At 29.2% G+C, this 14,115-nt stretch overlaps 1 protein-coding gene and 1 pseudogene across 2 annotated transcripts in view; both read left to right on the top strand.

Annotated features, from left to right (window-relative positions):
* Positions 1-778: 778 nt before the first annotated feature.
* Positions 779-6,717, top strand: LOC126551565 (uncharacterized; annotated as a pseudogene).
* A 5,653-nt stretch (positions 6,718-12,370) lies between these two features.
* LOC114129066 (GATA-binding factor C) overlaps positions 12,371-14,115 on the top strand; it is a 55,398-nt gene continuing 53,653 nt past the window's right edge. For both annotated transcript variants that reach the window (XM_050201958.1, XM_050201954.1), the window contains exon 1: positions 12,371-12,932. The gene's annotated coding sequence lies outside the window, so the exon portion shown is untranslated. The remainder of the gene's footprint in view (positions 12,933-14,115) is intronic.

Raw genomic sequence — 14,115 nt, 5'->3', positions numbered from 1 at the left:
ATACGTTAAATTTAAATAGTATTTTGTTCTGTGCACTTATTTTCGTAGTTTAAAAGTTTAATATGCACCTATATATAAGTAAATAGGTACATTATATTCGTAAAGATAACAAAGTACTGTTCATAACTATTAAATGATTCACACTGTATGTATAAGAGTGTAAAATATACTAATATGCTTTATTGTTGTGTGTTATTTACATAATCGCATTGTGAATTGTGACATTTTGTATATTATTTTTAAACTTTGCCGAGTATGCTTTAGTTGAAAACAAAATAATAATAATATAACAATATAATAAAACAACAATAAAAGAAGGGAACACTGGAACCTATGACCCGCGGTGGTTTTATTTTTGCGTCTTCTTATTTCAAGAAAAAATTAAAACATAATTATCCGAAAACATCCGCGTGAATTGCCGGAAATAAAAAATTCAGACGAGGGGACGTGTCCACGGGCTTTTATTATTATTATTTTTTTTTTAAATGCTATTATCCATTTCAACAACACTATTATATTATTATATAATTATCTGGCTACTGTACCTATTTAAAAGGGAAAAAACAAAAAATCAAGTTTAGTGATGGTAACTATAATCATTCTCTTTTTCAAACTATTATCTATTTTCGCCTCGAGAGGTATTTATTTATCATTATTAAAAAAACATTAATCAATACATAAAGTTTTTACTGTATTTAATTTTTGTTTTTTGTAGATTTCGTTATTTTCTACAATATTTGTAATACGCAGTTTTAGTTTAAATAGTATTGCTGCCATCATGTCTTCATTAAATGATTCTCTTTTCGCCGGTCCAAGCACTGTTGATGAGCTTGTGGCATTTCTGGAATCTGAACAGCCATACCCACCGAAATGTGACAATATACCTTGTGAGTCGAAATTCACCAGTTTTGATAATTCCACGAACAAATCGATAGTAAGTATTGCGATTTCGGAAGCCGAACCGACGCCACAAACGAATGACGATGACACCAATTGCACAATGATTTAAATGCAAAAGAGTATATTATTCTCGTTCGTCGTGTTGTATCCACCATCAGGGGGTTTCTGGTCAACACTGACATCTTGGATTTTTATTCTTGTTAATCATTTGCTCATCATTCTTTTTTCTCGACGGCCGCATCGGCATGACTGCATATTTTCCACCCGGAAACGGACCCTCGAACACCGCCTAGCCGTAATAATTTCTTATTATAATATAATCGTTTAGGTACTAAAAATATTGAATATAGCAAAACGATTATACAGTTAAATTATTATCATCTATTACTGCAAGCAATAATAAACTAACATTTTTTAAATCATATATTATATATTATTAATAGGTATGTATGGCAGTGTAAATGTGAAAAACTATAATGTATATTATATACTTCTATTATATTCTACATAGAATAGTAGTTGTAGTTCAATATGTAAAATTTCGAACAAAGAAAATTGCATGATAATATGTTTTTGCGTTCTTTATGTTGTGAAAGCATAATGTAAAAATGTAGATAACCTCACATATGATGTGTTAATTGAGACCCTGAGTTTAAACTCGCCAATCATATGCTAAAATTTCTAAATAATACATTATGACATAACATTAAGTATGTATACGTGCCTAATACTGTGTACATTATAAATTATAATATGTATAATATTATTTTATAACTTGTAAACCAAATCCAAAGCTACGATGTACCTAACTACCTACCTATGTTTATATAAAAAGCGTTAGGTTAGGTCTTCTTAAAATATTTTAAATATATACCTATAATAATTAAAAAAGGTCGTTTATCACAATAAATTTTACAAAAGCTACAAACTCGATAATAATATTATATGTATATTCACGTATCAATCAGTTAACATAATATAAAAATAAAATAAATAAATAAAATAAGTCAAGATTGTTTTACCGACCATATAAAAACCACGAGATGTCACATTATTGTATCTTATCCACCGTAGTAAAAAAATATTGATATAACTTTGAAACTTAAGGGTTAGAAATTATAAACTTATGTACACATATTGAGGGGTTTTACTTGATTATATATTGCTCGCATAAGAGAGTCTCACGGGCAACGTCAAGCGGAATGACTATAATATAACCTGAATAACTCAGAAACTCCCTGACTGCAGATTAACGTAGAGCCTGAACAATGACATATCGAGGCTTACAATTTACACTGTGTACATTCGCACCACTAATTTAGTGTGCAATAAAAAAGCATTTTTGCTCACATTGTTATGTTTTACTGAAAAACTATTTGTTCGCGAATATTTATTTTTGGAAATCATTGGAGGTAAGTGCAGAAAACACACGGCAAGTTTATAAACGTATAATAATTTATACGTAGGTACTTGAATAATAAATTATACAAATACAATAATTTATAATTTGATAAGTTCTTTGAATTGTTTTCCTACAATGTAGAAGTAGTAAGTAAATGTTTTAACTTAAAAATGTCTATCAAAGATGTATTAGTTTTATTATTTGATAAACCGAGTAAAAGAAAATTTTTATTGTTTAGTCAAAAAAAAAATTATTTTATTTTACTTTGGTATACCAAATAGAGCATAATATAAAATGTTGGGTGTATAATAAATTATATTATAATGGTGTGTACATAACGTACCTATTGTACGTGACAAATATTTTATTACACGCAACATAATAAATATTGTATACACGTAGGTATTGGAATGGGCATGATCAAAACGTCATTCTTCGTTCTGTTGTCCACTTTATTTATCGTTAATCTTCACACGGCGCACTTATGTCTTCAAGTGGGAAGTTTCACTGGTATGATGCTCATACCAGCCGTAACCGAATACCAATTACTATATATTATATACTAACTGGAAAATGGCGTTACATATTTATTTAGGTAAGTACCTACACATAAACTATATGTATAATAAAATATAATATCTATTTAATGTTTAATTAAACAAAATATTATATGTTTCATTCCGTTTGATATCACGTGTACTATATGTTTATAAAATAAATACTTGTTAATGTAGTTTTGATGTGCTTCACACTGGTTTTCTGGTTGTTTGTCGCTACACCAATACCAATAAAAATTTAAGATTACTTCTTTATCAAACATTTTATCAGTGGCCTGGGACGTTAAATATTTTCCGAAAAAAATATCAACATCCAACTATTGAGAACATAATCGGAACTTGAAAGTTGAAAGTGAGACATTTTTTAGCAGTTTTTTTATATAAGCCCGTATTAGCATAATACAACATATTTTGTCCAATATCGCCCATGAAGCATAGTATACGCATTACATATAATAAAATTTTAAATTTACCCAAACGTATTCAAAACATAGAATGTAATAGGATGCTATGTATTGATTATTCAAAATCCTATCAAAAAAATATCCGTAGAAACTGGTAATATTTTATATTCATATCCGACCGAGAAATACTGAAAGCAAAATATGTTTTTACAGTTCAGCATTTTTTTTTTGTATATTTATCTATATGTTATAGTCTATACACAAAACGGACACGGGTCATCACATACGATATAATATATAATATATAGCGTGGTACTATATCAAAACACCATCTAAATATTATAATATACAATAATATATGTAGTACCTATCTATTATAATATGTTTTAAACATTTTTTAACATTATTTTTGAGATTATTTTTGTGGAATGATTTCTGACAAACGTTCCCTTAATTTCCTATTTACAGACAACGAAATACGCCATCAACAGCATATACCTACATTTTTTAGAAGATTCGTATAATAGCGGGATATTAGGCATCCGAAATGTTAAAAACGTGTTTAGAAACGATCTGATCGGCAGTCGTCCGATGTAGAGAGACGACGTGCTCTTCGACGGCAATACGTTTTATTATTTGCACTCAAGCTAATAAGGTTATAACATACTCAATAAAATATTTTAATATGTCTAATATTATTTTTTTGCAATACGACATCTGATCCTTTTCTAAAATATTAAAATGTTTTTAAATCATTATTGTACTTACACCTGCCAACTTACCTACATCGTATGATTTATATTATATATACGCGTGTATTTAAATTCATATTTTAGAAAAATCGAATTGAATACAACAAGTGCCTACTTGTTGGCTATGACAAGGGTTTGTGCAACGGCTGACATAGAAGAAGAAAAGAGCACATCATGGCTTAGTTGTAAATTCCCAATAGCCTCAAGTCGAGTCTTGACGGCGATGTTCCACATGCCAATTTGGATAAACAAACAATTTATCTTGATGGTAACAAGCGAAGCATTGATTCACGCTGCTTGTTTTGTTCTATTCATGTCCATTAAAGGTATGTTAATATTTGATTACTACCGCAGCAAATCATCTTGAAATATCAACAACACTATAATACCGCCTAGCTATTTATACATTGTATACAAGGACATTCGAGTTAACTGTAATTTTATTCAGATATAATATTATGGCATTATAGTTAATCTAAGTGGCTATACATATATATACGTCTTCCAAAATCGTACATAATATATACGTGTCATGGTTTTATAAAAGGTTTTCATGGATAAAATTTTTCAAATTCAAATGCTAACCTTAAATATTATATGTAAAATTTTGGAATACCATCACCCAATATTTCTATGATTATAATATATATGTATATTGCACGAAATGTATTAAAAATATATTTAGCAAAATTTACTTTTATATGTATAACTAAAATATACAGATAGGTATACTTTTGCATATAATTTATATTATAAATATATACTCAACTGGAAATAAATTCGCTATATTATAATATTTTAATAAAACGCACATAACGTATAAAAATAAAACGTAAAAATAATATTAAATAAATAATAATTATAATCTTGATTGCGAAAGTACATTAAAATTGCATAGCACATAATATCTATATTAGTAAAGCCAATCATTTCTTACTAAATAATATTATTATATTCAGTTTTTTTTATTTAAAATAACTATATTACCATTGGTTATACATAAGTAGTTCTATATTATTTTAAATTTAAATTTAAACAACTTTTCTAACTAGAACTCGAAAGTTAGTTATTTAAAAAATATTAATAAATGACCTACAAAGCTGTAAATATGTACAAAAAATAAAAGTTGTTTATAAATTGAAATACTTATTAAATATAAATTAATATTAAAATGTTAATGAAATTTAAAACAATATGCGTCTTAATATAAATGATATGCATTTTACCAAAATTGTACGTATAGATAATCTGATAATGCGATAATTAGTCATCTATAATTGTAAACATACAACATACTTATAACATGATATTATTATTGTAGGTCCAGTGGGTCAGAAGACATCAACAGAAGCAGTGATTACCCTTATCGTAGGTTGCTGCGGTTTATTCACCGGTCGAGGGTTGGGTCATTTGTTGCACAAAAGGTCGTTAAAGGTGTACCTCTATATTCTGTTGGCCTAGCATTAATGGCTAATGGACTATCGTTGATCACGTGTGCCGTAACCATCAATAATTTTGCAATAATGTTATTATATTTTGGATTATTTGGATTCTTTGGTAATTTATAACATCATAATAATTATTATTATTCGAGAGGTTTCATGTGAGCCGAATCTTCTTTTTCATAAAAATTGTAATCAATTATTTAGTATAAATTAATAAACCTACCTACTCATAATATATGATATGGACTAAAACTGTAACAATCTATAAGACCCCCGTCTCTTCCCCAACAAATTTAAATAAAGGCTGACAGCATTATGATTTCGTATAATATTCTATCAAACTATTTTATATCTACTTATCAACATTTTAATGAAAAAAAAAAAAAAATACTAAAATATGTTAAAATATTAAATCATAAAAAAACCTAATCATTTGGTTTAACTCACGGTTATCTAGTTCTACTAAATAACCGTGGTTTTAATAAATAAAATAAATTATCTCTCATGTATATATTGTCGGAATCATTATCTGTCTCTCATATTACACATAGACCATGTGTAATGAATGTATCATTATCTTATTATCGATTGACGATTGCGGTTAAAACACCAGACAGACTGGCCGCCGATATGATAATAATATTTAGTCGTCGTCCGGTCGCCTCTAGACAACGATAAAGCATGACGAAAAATCTCGTATTTAACATTTATAATATTATAATATAGTCATGTTTATTTGGTTTTTTTTCGATTCCTGGTTATCTTAAAACCTAGTCTACCTCTACCTTATATATACTTATAATATATTAATGATAACCATACTCGTTGTCTGTGCATAATTGTATTTATATTTCATTTTGCAAACACTATTTTCTATTTAAGTAAGTACATATTATTATGATACAATATGCATATAATATATAAAACCATGTATATAAAAAATATTATATATATATTATTATGTTCAACTTCTATTTATGATCTATTATCCTATAAAATATGTATATACCTAATACGATTTGCATGTGCCTATAAACTGACAATACGTATTATATATAAAAAATATACATGTTTTGTATGATATTTTTTAACATTTCAGGGTATTACAAATCTCTTCAAAATATAGTGCTGGTTTCTGTTTTTCCAGTAAGAACATTTAATAACGTATGTGGACAAATTTCATTGGTCCTGGGTATATCTTCGTTTGCTTGGATCTTAATCGGAGGTACACAAGCTTTTTTAAATATGAACCAATAGTATTTTTTATTGTATATATTATATATGCATAATAATTAATAGCCAATAGATATATGCTAAATTAAGGTATGTTTTAGTTAAATCACTTACATAGCAATAACTTCTGACTTATTGTTACAATTTTATGCAAATGGAAAAAAATATTAGATGTTTATCTAATAAACATTTGAATACCATAGATCAAAAATATGTAACATTTTAAAGCCGTTCAAGTGCGTATATGTTTCTATAGGGCAATTCAATTTTGTTAAACAGTATTATATATTTATACGGCTATTATATACCTGTTAAATCTATCAAACTGTATAATTTTATATTATACTAGAATATAATACGAGTATAATATAAGGTCGTCAATTCGATATGGTATACTACTGGATATTAAATAAAATATATCGTGTAAAACTCATTATTTAAAAAGCATAATTTGTGATATATACCACATGTAACATGGGTATATCTGTCATTAAATAATAATCGCATTCTATGATACGATAGTAAGAAGTCAATGACGTATACCCAATACCATTTTTAGATTTATCAATTAGGTATATATAATTAATTCACACCGACTTTTTATTTAGTTAATACATACTATAGCGGTACAATTAAAAAATATTATTTAATAATGTTTTATAAAATATTGTTAAATTATAGGTACCATAATGTATATTATATTATTTAACGTCAAATTCATTATCGTCTTCGAAGAGTAAAGAAAATCTTTACTTTTGTACAATCAATACTTATATTGTGAGCAAAACAATTAATACTGGAGATTAAAGTATTTTAGGTTGTGCTTCATAGAGCTCAAAAATGCGAAATCTGAGCTCCACAGAACGACCCCTGTCAATATTATAGGTTATATATAATGTTATAGGTGTATGCGTAAAGATATTATTTTAGTCCTATTTTTTTTTTTACCCAATAAAACTTATTATATTATCGCAATATCATTATAATATCGTCGCGGCACACGGCGTTTTACAGTGTACGTCCTACAGTAGCCTGCAAAAAATAACGGCCTGTCGGTTTTGGGCAGCAGTGAGGCTGTGGTGTATGCGGACCTACTCATGTGGGCCTACGGCTTTTGTGTGGCCCTGTTAAAAACGTCGCGTGGTACCGCCATCATGCCGCGACCGTTGACACGCCGCACAAGCCAAAACGTTTACAACGATTTTACTTCGATGGCCTATGCCAGCAGTTGTATGACTTGGACTGCGAACATAACGGTGACAGTGGAGACTGTAGCAACCACGCAAAATATTAAAACAAATAACGAGATACACCCAACAATATATTGTATTATATATAGTTATAGTACAGTATAATCGTATATCCGTACAACTGTTTGTATGTATTGCAATATGTATACCGACCACGTAGATTGTAAATATTACTTTGTTTTAGGAAAACACTCATAATTTTTATACATAGTTACATTATCATCATAAATAAATAATACTAGTAATCAAGTCTAGTTGTTGTAAAAAGGTAAAAAGTTTAAAAGAGTTAGTTATTTCAAAACATAAGGAGATTTAAGGAACTAATTATATGTCCGCGAGTTATAACTGTTTACGGAAACTTTAACTTCAGTTTAGTTGAAATTTGAAAGTACATTTTTGAAATTAATCATCCTCATTTATATTTTAACGACTGAAAAACGGTTGCCGTTGAGCATATAGCAGCTGAATGTAACATGACCTGCAACATTTTTTTAAACCAATTATTATTATACCTATAATTATATAATGCAATGGTAATATAATTAAGTTTTTTTGAAGTTATGATCAGCTGTAGTATTTGAAGATCTTTTCCAGCTTACCATGTTACCATTTACTACCAGCACTAAACAATATTCACAGTCAATATGTAATAATAGCAGTTAATTACTTTTAACAGTCTTTTATGATATATTATATACTTTTTAAGACAATTATAAGTCATATATTTATAATTCTTAATATAGCTATGTGTAAATAACTGCTTATGAGTTAACTTTAATCACCAAAATTTCCTAAGTAAATTTTAATCATAAGTATAATAACTATAGGTATATATGTATATGTAGTATATAGTAAAACTTCTAAATATCGGACACTTATTTCGGTCAACGACATTATCTCCTCTATTCAAGGGGGAGGGGGAATAGAAAAATTAAAATCTCAAAATAAGTTACGAAAATTATAGGCATGATCATTGCGGTAGAAATAAGATCACAGGGATGTTAAACAAACTTATATGGAACGCAATCTGTGATGTTACATGTTCCAAAAGAATATCCTATTTACGTTGCGCATAAACAAAGTATTGCACAGTGGGATACAGCTACTTATGTACCTATATTCATGATAAAAATGTCCCAGTTCCAAAAAAAATGTCTGCTATTTAGAAGTGTCTTAAGGGAGATTTTACTTTATATATTATATATATGTATATATATATATGTTACTATTACGTATGTAATTATTTCTTAAACATAGTATACTTATTTATTGATTATTTCATGTTTGTATGCAATTTAAATTAAGATACTTTTTTCAATACTCAATAACTTAAATATACTATAAAACCGTGATTGCTCTACAAAAACTATCATGCTTGATAATATAATTTTAACTTATTCAAAAAAATATTAAAATTGACTAATCCAACACGCATTATTCATTACCCGCACAATCTGATTATATTTATATACCTATAGGTCTAATATAGGAGCTGCGATCAATTATGTATAGGTTATAGGGATAATGTAAGGTATAAAGCTTGACATAGATATATTTAGTTGGCGAGTCTGCTTTTGTAGATATTGCAGAATACGCCAAACTTGACGGTGTGAAGGTTACACTGATTTTTGAATTTTTTAAACCAGCCCTTGCAGTAGTATACATAAGGAACGGTGAATTTTCGCTATTTCCTCTTTCTCTCGATTATAGACTTGTAGAATATTGATGAAGTCGCTATTACTTCTCGTTTCGTGTATACTATAATAGAGCTAATAAAACTTGAAAGTTTGAAAGTTATATTTTGGGGGAGGGGGTCTAAAATCTAATCCAAATATTCATATATTTATACATTTATACTTGACGGTATAATTTAAATTATAATTACTTTTTTTTTTACCTTTCATTAATAAATGTTAATCAAAAATATAGTTTTGTCAAAACGTAGTTTAATATATTGCATGCAGGATTCAACTTCGTCATAAAGTATTTAGCTTCAACACATGTTCATTATGCAAATGTATAATCTTAATAGAACTCTATAGCTGGTTAGATATGCGATTCATGTTATATTATGCAGGTTGTCTGATATTTATATATTATATGCACATACCGTACCGCGCGCGTTGAGTATGATGGGAATTTTTTTTTTAGGTCTTTTCGGACGATAGCGTTTTCCTTCACATAGGGCACGCGTATATTATAATATATATACTCGTATCTATATACAGTCGTATATATCTACAATATTATAGCCCGCGAGGAATTCGTGCGCGACGACCGATCGAACGCGGTCGACATCGCGATCTTACAACCAAATCGCGGATATGCGGCAACGTTACAATACGTGCCGCGCCAACAGCAGTGGTCGTCGTCGTCGTGCCGCGGCGTTAGAAAACCGCTTTTCTCGCGTGTTGACTAGGAGGAGTTGTCTCGGCCATTTTGTTCTGTTCTTATATGTATATAGGTACCCTCCCACGCGCTTCCGAGCCAAAGAGACAAAAGCACGCGTGAAAAAATTTCAATCTATTATAATATAGATGGTATTTATTATATACATAGGTTTCAATATGAACGATATGTCGATATACATATACCTGCAGCATGGTTACTGCGCATCGTTCAGGTTAGGATATAAGTCTGCTTTGCCTCAAGCATAACAGTATGATATATACCATTATATACGTTTGCACCATATCTTATAGTCTTATACTTAAACGAATTAATTTTTGAGTAACAAATGACAATATAGATTAAGCGCACACGGTTTACCCATATAGGTAGCTAAAAAAAATTATATGATTAAGTTTTTGTGCAGAATGAGTATTTTTCATAGAATCTTAGAACATGGTTTTACACTTAGGGGTTAGGTAAGGTAGCTGGTTATAGGTATCATGGGGGGATCTATCCTCCATATTCCCCCTATGTCTACGCCCATGTATAATGTACACCTACTTATATTGTATATTTATTTATTTCTTTAAATCTCAATTAAGAAATAAATTAGGAGGTATATTGTGAAATTTAAATAGATACCATATAATTATTGCAGGCGTCGTGTAATTTATTTTCCGCGTCATCGGTACCTATATATTATATAGGTATTGTAGTCTAAAATTAAATAAGTACCTTTATGATGTGTTTAACATATGTCATATTATATTATATGATTATAATATTATATATATATTGTATAATTAGCTATGATTGTGTTTATAGTCCGCTATTTAGTATAGGTGTATATTCAATTATTTGTTATATACAATGAATGCATATATCTATAATAGGTAGATTATATTGTAAATAATACGTATCTACCTACTAGCAATAGCCAGTAGGTATAATTCTAATACAACATCAATTAATATTACAAACATAATTTGGGGGGTGGATTATATTGACAAATATCATCTGTATCACCCCTATATACGCATTCATTTATTAAACGTTTTAAAAAAAACTTGAGTTTAGGTTTTTATTTGATGGTTTAACGGTCGATTCTATAGACCTCGTCATATTATATTACCCTGACACTATTTGTGCCTAGTGCCTACCACCATATAATGGATTTATAACTAACCTTAACTTAACTTTTAGATTTAGACACCCATATCAAAAATATTGTTAATAAAATTGTAACAATTGTATTAATCTCGGATTAAGAATAGTATGTATAATTTTCAAAAATGCTATTATTTTAATTATCGAATACACTATGGAGTTAAATATTATAATATACCTATATTTTCAATTTTTAGTAATACATATCTATATATATACCTAATTGTGCGTGTACACTGAGTATTGTTGGGTGCAGTTGAATTTTATATTGATATAATATATTATATTATAATAATATCGATATAGGTACTTCTGATTTTTAAGGGGAGGTGAGATGTGATGGAAGAAATAAAAATGAAAAAAACATAAGTACGAAAAAATGCTCTGTATAATAACAATAACGTTTCTTTCGCGACGTGCCAAGTTGTATAGATTATATATGCCTATAGCTATAGTATATTTTCTATATAATATATAACCTAACGCGCTATATATATACTTACAGTGCTGCAGTCGTCGTGGACCATTGACGGGGGGTGTGGGTCGTAGGGGTTATTTGTGTGGTGGGTGGATGGGTCGGTCGGCGAGGGGCGAGAGGGCGAGAGAGTGTGCGTGAGTAAATATGTGTGTGTGTTTTTTTTCCGTTTCGTTTCGTTTTGTTTTCCTCTTTGCGTTTTTTTTCTTTTTTTTTTTTTTTCGTTTCCCCCGTTTTTCTGGCCTGCCTCTCCACCGGACCGTTTTTGCGGCTCGACCAATGGGCACGCCGGTGGGCGGCTCGTGGCGGGCGGGGCTCGGTCGCCGGTCGGTATCGCGCCGGTAGAGTGGGGGGGAGGGTCCGCGACGGGCCGTGGGCACGGACGGCTAGCACGACGCCGCGCCGTTCAGTTCAATGTTCGACACCGGTTGCGATCGTGTAGTATGTGAGAAATTTTTTTCCCGTTCCGCCGTCCGCGCTCACTTGACATCGGTACACCGTAACCGTACGAATAATAATTATAATATCGTTATCTATACCGTCTCACGGCGACAACGATACTAATATTATTATCATCATCGGCACATCGCCGCGTGCAGCCTGATCTCAGGATTCCCCGAACAGAGAATATTGTACTTAGGTACCTACGCCCGAGTATAAATATTTTCCGATCGTTCCTCGGTCCGCCGTCGCGTATCGATTCCGCGCCCCGTCGCTGAAGTATAATATATAGTAACTCAACGCTTGTGCGGTTTTTTTTTTTTTTTTGTTTTGCGTCGTCGCGAGTTGTTCGACTTTCGGTTAAAACTCGTTTTTCCGGATTTTTCACCGCTCGAAATAAGTGATTGATTTTCATGCGTATCGATAGACTTAACTCGCAGTGTTATCGCGTCATGAAGTTAACACGTCAAATCGTCCACTGCTAGGATATACACATACAGCAGTAAACGTGAAATGTAAGTAAATAACTGATTCCAACTTCAATATACCTAATATAATATAGATAATAATGTAACGCATTAAAGGTTATCATATAAATTCGATAAATTACTTCTATACGATGTACAAGTTCCCCCGCATATAGAAATGTTTTTTAACTCAAAAAAATTATTTTAAACGTGCATATTATTGTAGCAAAAAATATAAATGTTTTTATCTGTAACTCCTAAAATAATCAATATACACCCATCTTGCATTACAAATAAAGCACAACTAGGTAGATACAGAATCTATATAGAAAATTATAGATATGTGTAGGTATATATTATAATATATAGATTTATATTTTTTTTGTATCAGTAAATCTTTTATTTTATCAATTTCACGCATAGTTGTTAAAAAAACACATTTTAAAATTATTTAACAAGTTTTTGTCAAACATATTTTCTTTAAAAAAAAATAAATTTATATAATTATACACACATCGTTAGGTATTGGGAAATAATAAAGTTATTTTAATAAACTATTAGGCGAGAGTATATAATATTATTAAGTGTTCATGAAATTATAATAAAATATATTTTTTTATTTAGGTAACTAGAATATCTGAATATTATACTATATTTTATAGTTGTAGTCATATCAACCTATATTATATTGCTAACATTTTTTTTTTATACGATTATAATTTAAAACAATTTTAGTATATTTTGGTCTAACATAAATTTTAAAACCTCATCTAAACATTTAAATATAATTTATATTTTATACACAAAAAAGTTGATTAAATATACCTAAGTATACTTTATTATCTATTATAATAATATAATAGTTATATACACAGTATTTTTATAGGATAATATTCATTGCGATTTTAATACAGATCTAACAAAGATATTTAGAAATACCTATTAGGTAAATATAAAAACTAGGTATTATTATTAGGTTATTACTATTTTTTAAAGGTGTGTGCATAATTTACTTTAACATATACTTACAATCGTGATTATATTATAGTAACATGCAGAATTCAAATTTAAATTTAGTAAAAAACAATTAAATTAATGAGAATTTTGAATGAAATAAAATGTTTAGTTATACATCATAATATAATTATGCGATTACACAATCTTACACTCATATTTATTTAATTTTATAAATATGCAAAAAATTAATAGATAAATCCGAATTTGTAGTTTT

The sequence above is a fragment of the Aphis gossypii genome, chromosome 1 (assembly GCF_020184175.1).
Source record: "Aphis gossypii isolate Hap1 chromosome 1, ASM2018417v2, whole genome shotgun sequence".
Classification (NCBI taxonomy): Eukaryota; Metazoa; Arthropoda; class Insecta; order Hemiptera; family Aphididae; genus Aphis; species Aphis gossypii.
The sequence above is the reverse complement of the archived record's forward strand: the minus strand, read 5'-3'. Positions and strand labels throughout refer to the sequence as shown.